We start from the raw sequence: 12,628 nt of genomic DNA on the forward strand, positions 1-12,628 counted from the left end.
TCTCTCATGCTCCGGATTCAGCCGTTTGTCCGTGAGGAGGTCGCCCTTAAGTATTTATTTATTTAAATAATTAGACCGCAGGCCAGGGCTCCGGCCCTAGCAGGAGTGGCATATATTGACACATGCCATCCATAGACGATGAAGATTTCAACGGGCGATTCGGAGAAGACGACGAAGCGAAACGGTGCTCCGCTTTTGTGCTGCCCTGACTGACTGTTGGTGTTCTTCGGTGCCAGAGTGCCAGAGCGCCTTCTGTGTAACGTTACGTTACAAATCTGGTGGAGGTGCTGGGTAACGATCCAGTCCTGCATAATCAACCTGCCAATACGGAGCTTACCCCCGTACATCAACGCCTCGGCCGCCGCCTACGTGGAGAGCCTCCTGAATTCGGACCACTTCCGGCCGCTACCAGGACGACGCACCCTCAGACGGCCATAGAACCTGCTGCAATGACATCTGAGAGCAGGCTTCCCACCAACATCCTGTGTCATCAGCCGCGAACACCCCCCTCTTTTCATGGCGACGTGTTCGAGGACGCCGAGGACTGGCTTGAGAACTACGAGCGAGTTGCGCGTTACAACGGGTGGACTGATGAGCGCAAGCTCCACAACGTGTACTTCGCTCTTGAAGAGTCTGCACGGACATGGTTTGAAAACCATGAGGCTTCCTTTCCATCCTGGGCAGCCTTTTGTCGTGATTTGAAAGCCACCTTTCCTAGCGCCGACCGCCGGGAGCGAGCAGAGGTTGCGCTACACTCGCGCAATCAGCGCCAGAACGAGAGTGTGCGTATGTTCTTTGAGGACATGACTCGCCTTTTCAAGCGTGCGGACCCGCAAATGCCTGAAGATAAGAAACTGCGTCACCTGATGCGCGGCGTTAAACAAGAACTTTTCTCGGGACTGGTGCGCAGTCCACCGCGCACTGTGGCGGAGTTTCTCAGCGAGGCAGCTACCATGGAGACAACGCTGCAACACCGAGCCCGTCAGTACAACCGTAACGTGAACGTCATTGGGTCCGACGCACCCCCTGTGCATGTCGGCAGCGACATGGACGCACTAAGAAATCTCATCCGTTCTGTCGTGCGGGAGGAACTGCAAGCGCTCCGGATGCCTTGCAACACAACAGCTTTTCCTTCACTGGCTGAAGTCGTCCGGGACGAGGTGCGTATGGCAGCTCAGCAAGTTGCTGACGTTCCCCAGCGACGCGTTCCCCACCAGACGTTTGACGCGAGGCCCACCTACGCGTCCGTCTTGCGTAGGGCTCCCCCGCCGGACCATAGTATCAACGCCGCAGCTCCAGCAATGGAGCCGCAGGGTCATCGCATGGAGGGACTCGCATGGAGCCGCATGGAGCCTAACTACTCCCCTCCGCCAATCTACCAGCGACCCCGTAAAAGTCAAGTATGGCGGCCCCGGGACCGTCGGCCCCTGTGCTATCATTGCGGGGAAGCCAGTCACCTTTACCGGACGTGCCCGTACCGCCGCGTCAACATGAGGGGTTTCGCTCGGAGGAACTCTACCATCGGAATGACGAACGGCCTACTGAGGTTGCAAGTGACCTTGCAGCGCGACAGTATCCCGTCACGTCCGGGTACCAAGAGCGTCGATCGACGTCCCCGACGAGCTACCGTTCGACAAGTCCCCACTCTTCCCGACGCCGCTCCTCTCCCAGCCCTAGCCGGGAAAACTAATACCAGCGGCCTTCGGAGGCAGGGTCGCTGATGTCGGGAAATGTCAAGATCCTCCGTCATCGTCAGGCCGACCCGACGAGATTTCGCTTGTGTCAGGTAGCGACAGCATCCGGCATACTACCTCCGATTTATGTGTAACGATTGATGGAGTGGATGTCACCGCGTTACTCGACACTGGTGCCGATTATTCAGTAATGAGCCGTGGTCTCGCCAGAGAACTGAAGAAAGTTTTGACACATTGGTCCGGCCCGAAAATTCGCACGGCGGGAAGTCACTTGATCGAACCTGCAGGCAAGTGCACAGCGCGGGTCGGCATCCGTGGTTTTGTGTATGTCGGAGAATTTATCGTGCTTCCTGAATGTTCGAAAGACTTGATCCTTGGTCTGGACTTCCTGCAGACCAACGGCGCTGTCATTGACCTGAAAGAAGCGCGTGTTTCCTTTTCGACGAAACGAGCCGTGGCGCGCATTGAAAACGAAGATTCGGGTCTGAACGTTTTGCGTATAGTCGGCGATGACGTGAGGGTTCCGGCACGTTCTAGTGTGTTGGTTCTTGTAAAGCATGACTTATTCCACGATTACGAGGGCATCGCTGATGGGCACCTTCCGCTACTACTCGAGAAGGAATTAGCCGTTGCTCGAGGACTCGTACAACTCCAGAACAGCTGTGCTACTGTCCTCCTGACAAATTTTGCTAAGGAGATGCGGCATCTCGGCAAGGACACGGCTGTTGCCGTCCTTCACGATGTTGCTGCCTTGCCTCATTTATGCACCGCCGGAGCGAACCCTAAAGAAGAGGCCGCACCTTGTCATGCTCTGCAAACCGTTAAAATTAACCCCGACTTGAGGCCCGATCAGAGGAATCTTCTCTCGGCTCTTCTGAGCGATTTCGCAGACTGCTTCGCCACAGGCTCTAAGGTCGGTCGTACTCCAGTCGCCAAGCACCGCATCATCACCGATGAGACCACGTTACCGGTATGCCAGCGCCCGTACCGGGTTTCTCCTAAGGAACGTGACGCCATTAAGGCACAAGTGGATGAAATGCTTGCGGACAACGTGATCCAGCCTTCGACGAGCCCATGGGCGTCGCCAGTGGTCCTTGTCAAAAAGAAAGATGGCATCTTGAGATTCTGTGTCGATTACCGAAAGTTAAATAACGTGACTAAAAAGGACGTCTATCCGCTGCCCAGGATTGATGATGCCCTCGACCGACTACGCGACGCCAGGTACTTTTCCTCATTAGACCTCAAAAGCGGATACTGGCAAATCGAGGTGGATCAGAGAGACCGAGAGAAGACTGCATTTGTGACGCCCGACGGCCTATACGAGTTTAAGGTGCTTCCGTTTGGTCTTTGCTCTGCACCGGCCACGTTCCAACGTATGATGGACACGGTTTTATCAGGTCTGAAGTGGCAGTCGTGCTTGGTGTACTTAGATGATGTCGTTATTTTCTCGCCTACTTTCGAGCAACACTTGGACCGGTTGCGCGTCGTGCTTCAAGCACTCAAAGGCGCGCAACTAACGATCAAGCCTGAGAAATGCCACTTTGCTTTCAAGGAACTACGCTTTCTCGGCCATGTTGTCAGTGCACAGGGCGTTCTTCCTGATCCCGAGAAGACTATCGCAGTGTCAAATTTTCCACGCCCCACCGACAAAAAGGCACTTCGACGATTTCTAGGTCTTTGTTCATACTACCGACGCTTCGTCCAAGATTTTTCTAAGATAGCTGAACCACTGACAGCACTAACCAGAGAAGACATACCCTTCCTGTGGGGAGACGATCAAGAACAAGCCTTCCAGGAGCTTAGAAGCCGCCTACAAAGACCCCCAATACTCGCCCATTTCGATGAAGACGCCGCCACCGACGTACATACTGATGCCAGCAACGTTGGCCTCGGCGCGGTACTCATTCAGTGGCAAGGCGGAGTAGAACAGGTTATCGCCTACGCGAGCCGAACACTCTCACGATCGGAGGCGAACTATTCGACAACGGAGAAGGAGTGCCTTGCGGTAATCTGGGCCATCAGCAAGTTTCGACCATATTTGTATGGACGACCCTTCCGTATTGTCAGCGACCATCATTCCTTGTGCTGGCTGGCAAGCCTTAAAGACCCGTCTGGACGCTTAGCTCGTTGGAGCCTCCGTCTTCAAGAGTATGACGTCACTGTTGTCTATAAGTCGGGACATAAACACCAAGATGCGGATTGCCTGTCACGCGCGCCATTGGACTCCACTGCAGTGGAAAACGCCGATGATTTTCCCTTTATTGGGGCCATTACCCAATCCCATATGGCTGACCTTCAACGCAAGGACCCGGAGCTGGCGCCGCTCATCGATTATCTGGAAGGACGCGGTGGTAGAGTACCGCTTGTTTTTCGTCGTGGCTTGCAGTCATACGCTTTACGAAGTGGAGTTCTCTACAAGCGCAATTTTGGAAGATCAAAAGAGACATTTCTACTCGTAGTGCCTACGCACCTGCGGCCCGACATCTTAAGCGCTTGTCACGACGAACCGTCCGCCGGCCACTTGGGAGTTAGTCGTACGCTTGCAAGAATTCGGGAGAAATACTATTGGCCGAAATTATTACCTTCAGTACGGTCTTACGTTAAAACCTGCCGCGATTGTCAACGCCGAAAGACTCCACCCGTGAAACCAGCTGGATTTCTTCAGCCGATCGCTCCACCGAAAACTCCTTTCCAACAAGTGGGGATGGATCTTCTTGGTCCTTTCCCGAAGTCAAGTAATGGAAAGCGTTGGATTGTTGTCGCGACAGACTACTTGACCCGATATGCTGAGACCGCGTCGCTCACAAATGGAACTGCCACCGAAGTCGCAGAGTTTTTTGTCCACGACATCGTATTGCGTCACGGCGCTCCGGCTGTTATCATTACCGATCGCGGGGCAGCTTTTACGGCCCGCCTGACTAAGGCTGTACTGAACCTTACACACACTAGCCATAGACGGGCCACGGCATACCACCCGCAAACTAATGGCTTGGTGGAACGGCTAAACAGAACTCTGGCCGACATGCTGTCTATGTACGTGGATATAGAGCATAAGACCTGGGATCAAATCCTCCCATATGCCACGTTCGCATATAACACGGCACTTCAGGAGACGACGCGGCTGACACCCTTCGAGCTTGTCTTCGGCCGTCGAGTGACCACTCCACTGGATACAATGCTGCCCGTATACACCGACGACGAAGATGAGCTTGACCTGGACATCGCCAGTTTTACCCAGCGTGCGGAAGAAGCGCGGCAGCTAGCAAGGCAGCGCATATACCTACAACAGAAACTAGACGCTGACCGTTACAACAGGGGACGGCGCTTCGCTGCCTACGAGCCTGGAGACTATGTCTGGATTTGGACGCCCGTTCGTCATCGTGGGCTCTCTGAAAAATTGCTGCGCCGGTACTTCGGCCCATATCGTGTCCTCCGCCGCCTCAGCGACGTTACTTACGAAGTTGAATCCGCGACCCAAGATCCCTCAAGCCGCAGACGACGCAAGTTCACTGATGTTGTACACGTCGTCCGGATGAAACCCTATTACGATCGCCCCGCTGACTATTCTTGAGACTGATGGTGCCCCGTTTTGTGTTGTGGTATCCCACACCAACCTAGCATAATATCTGTCAGCTCATCGCATCAAGCAGCATTTGCAGCATCGAGGCGATGCTGCCAGGAAGGGGGGCAATGACACATGCCATCCATAGACGACGAAGATTTCAACGGGCGATTCGGAGAAGACGACGAAGCGAAACGGTGCTCCGCTTTTGTGCTGCCCTGACTGACTGTTGGTGTTCTTCGGTGCCAGAGTGCCAGAGCGCCTTCTGTGTAACGTTACGTTACAATATAGATATGTCAGTGAATACATTTTTCATTTGGATTTTAGCATTTGTAATCTTTTGTTTGTTCCTGATTCCATATTATTCGTGATTACCATCATCAATCATCGGCTTTTCATTTTGGGCATTTTGCCACATTTTAACAACCTTTTGAATTTCTTAGCCTTTTCATTTCCCTCATTATTCAACTCATTATTAGGATTTCATTTCATTGAATCAAATAACAATTTACTGTCAATTATTAGAACGGCAAATTACTGCGATACATTCTTTTTTCAACGCAGCCCCCGGTTTTTTTCCGACAAGCGTTGCCAACAACTACAACGCCGACGGCTCCTCGGTCGAAAAAGTTGTATAAGCTGTCGCATAAAAATTACTTACCTCGCCTGTTAAAGTTACATGCGCCACAGGCCATCCCAAGAGCAATGTCGCATTGGTGATCTGTTTCACGGTGCGCTTGAAGCCATATGCATTGTCATCCAGTGCAGCGGCCTCTTCGCTGCCGACTTATATCTTTTGCCACAGTTTAACAATCCGTTCTTTGAAGATTGATGTTAGAATGATGGAATGTAATGAGATATAAAACACAGCTGTGAAAAATGTACACAACCATAACCACATACACACAAATAATATCAGTTATCGACTAATATCAAGAGTTACCAAAGAGATATATGCTGACATAACGAGTTGTACTTGAGTGCTACATAAACAATTCAAAATTAGATTGGGATCCCAGCAGGGTACAACTTTATTCTATACAGACCCAATAATAAATTTAGCAGAGTAAAATGGACACAATAGTACAGGTAATATGGCCGCACAATATGATGTTCTTTTTGTCTTGAAGGGATTAACATAGCAGCTCGACACAGGCTATAGGGATGCCTTTGTGGACATTTCGGCAAGTTGGAACCATAATGGGTTCTTTAACTCACTTCGCGCAACACATGGGAGACGTGATTTTTTCCTCCATTGAAAAGCGGCCTCTGCAACCAGACTAGAACCTGCGTACTTGTGTCCAGTAGCCTTTACTTCTTTGCTTACAGCAGAGACTGCGCTTCCTATAGGGCTGCTTTTGCGAAAGTTGCAACCCACAGCATATCATGAATGTTTGAGAGATGGATTAGTTTTCGCGAATTAGGGAAACGATACTATCTGCGACGAGCCTTCGCGATTTCAAACAAAGCGCAACGTTTTCAAGCCGTCAGCACTTACCTAGGCACTAGGCCGGCTGCCGGGTGTCGTGGAGGCACAAACCTTGCGTGTTCTTGGATTGCTTCTAACCGACATCAATTATTCGCGGCCTTCTGGGACTGTAGAAACTAGGTTTCGCAGTCGCCATAGTTGATTTTAACGGAGCTTCGAAATCAGTGCGCTTTCGTCTGGTTTAGGTGCTAAAAGAAAGGAAGAGCACTGAGGAGCGCCACAAAACGAAGTCGTATGGCTGATAAGGCGCTCGATTTGTGGTCATCGGGAAACGTGCCCATAGCTTAGCGTGATAAAGCGCTTCGCGACGCTTTCGTTGTGCCGCACGTAAACGGGTCGCCGTGTGCTCCTGCTGACGCCTACTACGAGTTTCGAGTTTCGTTCACCATCTCACAATCTTCGTTGAAGCTCGGGCTCGTCGTCACGAAATAAAGCGCACAGTCATGTCAGCCTGATAGTGACAGGTATACTGCATGTTTAGTGTGCTTAGGGAGAATGAACGTTTTGTGGCAAGCGTAGTGACGAACGTTTTCGAAGCGTGAACCGCATAGTTGCAGAAACTTGCTCACAAGCGTTAGTTAGCGCAGAGTTGTAAGCAGAAACTTATGGAATAGAGACCTTGCATGCTATCGCCGGCATTTTTGTGCCAAATAAGCTTATTTGGTTTGGCTGATGAGGGTTAGCAATAAAGAAAGTTGGCCTTTAAAATTGAGGGGTCCATTTCCATCCCCGCACGCGGCGGCTTTCTTTAGCCTTCATCCACGTGGACAAAGACCGCCACCGCTGCGAATATGATATTGAAGGCGTCGTACACAACTATCGGAGTGCCTCAACCGGAGTACATATTAATGTTCGGACGCTACCGTGCCAACCGTGTTTGCATATTGAGGTGAAATGTAAAGGGCGCCGGTGTGCTGTGCCGTTGCTTCCGCGGTTAGCTCCGGCAGTGCGCTCGGAGCTGACCGCAGATGCCACTGCTCTACAGTGTCTGCACGCATATATACCGACCCAAGGTGGTGCAATGAGCAGCGCCCATGCAATGCTGCGGGCCTTCATTATTTTAATTCGTCAGTATAACAGGCCATGTATGCAGATTCTGTCCGCGGAGCGTGTGATCAGACAGGGTTTGCCCGCACTCTCAAATTACAGCCGCCTGGACACCCGAAATGTGACCTCGTTCGGATATAACATAAAATAGTGTCCAACCTAAATTTAATATCGGCTACTAAATGGTGACCTCCAAAATGTGGGTGGTCCACCCCAAAACTTGGCCACCTGGACACTCGAAATTCTACCTCGCGCAAATTTTATGAGCGCAAGCTCACTTTCACTTAATGCGCAAAAAGAAAAGAGATATTAAAACAAGAAACCACAGTGCAATGAAGGGAAAATACAGTTACAGGGTATATTTTTGTGCATGTCTTGAAGAGTGCGGGCTGAAAATGAAATACTATGCAAGTAAAAAAGATGAATGTAGGCTGATTATAAATACTGAGCATGCCTTTGGGAGGTGTAAAATGGTAATAATTTAATACATTCGGTAAAGAGTACCGTGTGATCTGGCGACCATATTAGTTTGTGCGTATGGTACCTACCACAGTTTTGCTTTCCCTGCATGCGTTATCAGCGATGTGACGTAATTTCACAGCTGCAATTTCCTTGAGTTAAGAGCCTTTTTTTTTCGTCGCTGTCTGGCAGAACGAAGCACGAACTAAATTACACAGATTAGCAATTGAGACTGAGGTCAGGTTCGCAAATATTGTCTTACTGCGTGCGTCACAATCAGCATATAAAGGTACTCGCATGGCTATATTGTGTAATGTGTATATTGGTCATATTAGCAGCGGTTGTTGTGCCCCAAAGTAAATGCAAATGACAGAAGCGAAAACGAGAAATAAAATAAATGTAGTCTAGTCCGCATACCTCCTGCGTGCGCTCTCAAGGGTACTTTCGAGATTATCGATTGTATACGTACTTGCATTATTTACTTTTTCGTGCTCAGTGATTTGCTGCCTCCTTGAAAATGGCCGTCCAGTGTTTGGCCTCTTTAGTTCTCGCTGCGTTTTATAGTTTGTGATAAGAAGTTTCTTTCATTGAGATAAATAGACACTTAAGCGTTTATATATATGCTACAACGTTCGGAGCCAAATGCCATTAATTTAAGACCTGCACGTATATATATAAAAAACTCCCACATCTGAGGAATAAAAAAACATGTTCTCCTCTCTCATAGCCTGAGTCGCATTGTGACGTTAAACCCCAGAAAACAAACAAACGTTCAAGCGCTCTTTATCTGCGCTGAGGATAACGCATCGTTCTTGCATACTTGAAAGGAAGAATAAAAAGCGTGTTAGTTCGATACTGGAGTGATAAAACTAGAATCGCCTTTTGTTCCTAATCTGCCCTCATACCCTGGCGTTCCGTATGTAAAAAACAAAAGTTCCGATCACACTCTCTCCTTCTTTATGCTGCGTGCTGTCCACTCCTTTGTATTTCACATGTGCGCCCCTAATCCCGCTGTCGGTAACCTGTGAGCGCCTTACGACCCTCTCCCCGCCACGGCGTCTTGCCTCCAGCTACTCCTCAATCCCTGCACTGTCCATCACATGTCTGAACTTGCGCCCCCGATTCCACCTTTCTTTTTTCTTCGCTTGTACACGGGAACAGTCACGCGTCTAGCTGCCTTAGCTTTGCACGAGTCAACTTTTTATTTTGTGGACCACGGTTTTTCGAACGGACTCCCAGCTGCACCTCGATCTCCGATCCCATATCAACCACTGCCCAACAACGGTCGAGCGCACGAGAGTTCCCCGCGTGGATAAAGAGAAGCGAGTGGCATTTCCAATATACGCACAGACCGGAGCTAGACAGGGCTCCTGCTATGTCTCCTGCTGGCAGCGCTACTTGCCTTAAGGCAACAGCGCTAAGGGGAGGCGAAAATGGAGGCGGGGAGAATATCCTGACGTTTGTCTTTTTTGCTCGTAGAGGACGAAAATCGATCAGCGTAAGTTTTTTTCTTTTTAGAAGGCGGCAAGCCACTCCTTTTGTACAACGTTTACCCTCGACCAGAATTGCACCAGGCTTTCGCCCCCTCCGGCACAAGCCATCGCCACGTTAAGATTCCGAATAGCGTCCTGTTCCAATCCTTGTAAAGGCGCCGTGTAGAAATTTCCACACAGCCTATGTATTAGAGTATAAACCTGGTATTGCTCGGACTACGATGTTTAGCGTGTTGTTTATTCTTCACTGCGTGTTTCTTACACACGCGCTGTTAACCGAGCGTTTTTCTCGATGCTTTGGTTCGCAAAACTTGTTTTTTCATTCCTATTATGCGTACATAAACATTATTGTAGAAAACTGAAAAAAAAAAAGCGCTTTGCCTTTCGTTTGTTCGTTCGCTGATCTTGCCGTCATTCATAGATTATATTTTTCCTTCGTTAGTTCGTTCTTCCTTCCATATATTTATGTACTCTCTGGTTGTTTCGTTTTTTCTTGCTTTGTTTCTTTCGTTCCTGTGTGCAATTGCGACCGTGCGTTCAGAACTCTATTCGATCAGGTTTTATTACGTTAAGAGTAGAAGCTTCAGGCGGTGGGCTTTCGATAGACCCTGGGCGCCACATTAGAACATGCTCTCCAGTCCAATATATAAATGCTAAGATTCTTCTCGGAAAGAAAGAAATGTGCTTTGTACGACAGTAACCCTGGCCATCGCTTTCCTTTTAGCATTCCAGGTGCTTGGCGCATTGTTGTGATAGGTTGTCCTTGAAATTCTTCATACAAAGTGGTGTGGTATGCTAGACTGCAGTACTTATGCATTTGCTTAAAAATATCGTCTATTTGTCTGTTCATGACAGTTATGAAATCGGCGCACACTTTCGTCGAGTCAGCGCAGCGCAAAGGAGGCGTGCGCGGGGCGTCGCATAGTGCGCCCTGAACACTGGAGAAACGTCTCCATTTCCTCTCGAGAAGAGCCCGTAGCATTGCGCGCATCGCTGTCACCCCCTCGTCATCACTCAGCGGCGACGAGGACTCACCCGGCGGAGAAGGTGCGAAATAAGAAAAGATAATAACAGGAGTAATCACTCATCAGGATCTACACTAGCGCCGCCATGTGGCTGGAAAGAAAACCTATTCAGAATCTTCGCAGGTAAAGAAAACCTCAGAATCTTCGAAGTTAAAGAAAAAGAAATATGTTCCTGCTACTATGAAGTATATCAGTTTAGACAGGGCCTTGCTCAGATATTTCTAGGCTGAAATATATGAAGCGATAGCGAAGTGAGAATAAGAAAAGACGGAGATCAATTTATAGCAGACAGGGACGACGACAGAGGCTTTGCAGTGGCGGCGAGCGAAAGAGAGAGGAAGAAAGCGGTGCGGTGCTTCTACAATATAGCCAGAGAAATATAAACGTTATGGCAACAAACACAACTGAAATCGTTTATATTGGCGGTCCTCTAAGCCTTTCACTTGAACTAAGTGTCGTGTGTTATTTCAAAGCTTGATTTACCGTGATTTTGAATCCCACTAACACCTTAGCTTTACCGTCCGTTAATACGAAATCTCTAAATCTGTTTAAAAAAAAAGTAAGACCAACGCTAAAGAATCATGTGTATGTGTGCGTAAAAGGGGGGAGCGGGTCGGAAATAATATTGAGCCTTGTTTTCTACACCAGAAAGGAACAAAATAGGAGACACGGAAACAGAGAGGGGACATAAGTCCCGAGAAGCTGTGTTCTCGATGGGAAAGTAACAAAATAAGAAGCTACGATGCAGCTGCAGCGCCTGTTCCTGTAAATCACACTGGGTGGTGTACAGCCTCGTCCACTTCTAGCTAGAACACGGTCACTGCTTTCAAGGTGTCATTGCATCCGACCAGGCCACGCAGGCCACGCAGTAATCTAAAGTGGCTGGCCATGTGAAGCAGCACATCCGTGTCTCTGTGTGCTTGCATCGCTTTGCATCGATATCTGCCTGCGCCAGATACAATGTTGCTTTAAAAGCAGTGACCGTGTTCTAGCTAGAAGTGGACGACCCTGTACATTACAGAAAAACAAAAGTTATATAAAATTACCTTTTACAGGTTGTTTTGTGACAACGGAAAACTCAATGTAAGAGCCTCTATTATCTTTCACTTTCTTCTGTCCATTTATCGAGCCTTTTGTTTTTGTTTTCTCTCCGACTTCATTTTGCTATAGGCGTAGCAGTACTTCCTGGTCGAATCGTAGCTCCGCAGAAAGCCGCCGATTTTCCTATTCCGAAGCTTTCAGTTCTCTTTTTACTCGCCGCCGAAAAAAGGGTGTTACAGTCCGCTACTGCCTTGCCGACAACAAAGAAGGTGGCAGTTTTCAGTTCACCTTACCAAACAGCATCAGTGGTAACGGTGATGGTAGCTAAGGTATATATGTAATTTTCGCAAGTATCTTATATTTCCTTTCATCTGGAAATCACATTAGGGGCCTTGCACGTTTCAATTAAGGTTGCTGTTTGGTCTTGCTCGAACCCATATTTCTGGACATTCTTTGTTGTAACATAATATTTTCATAACATTATATTATGCTCCTCCAGACTACTAGCTTTGTAGGGGAAGCATATATTGATACGCTTCTGAAAATTATAAACAACACCTAAATGTACGGGCTGAAACTATGATTTAGTAAATATTTGAGAGGAAAAGAAATCTTAATAAAAGGTTAAGGAGGCCCTGGTACGCAGTGACGCTTTTCACAGCGTTGTTTCTATGCGAAGACAAACATTCTCAGCTGCTATCATCCGAATGTTTCGAAAACGACAGATGACAGGCATATTATAGCAGGACTGCAAGATGAAGATTACAACATTACTGAAGGTAAATTGATGGCTGAACGACCCGCCTAATAACATAAGC

Source organism: Amblyomma maculatum, chromosome 1 (assembly GCF_055883805.1).
Source record: "Amblyomma maculatum isolate TAMU_Amacu chromosome 1, ASM5588380v1, whole genome shotgun sequence".
NCBI lineage: Eukaryota > Metazoa > Arthropoda > Arachnida > Ixodida > Ixodidae > Amblyomma > Amblyomma maculatum.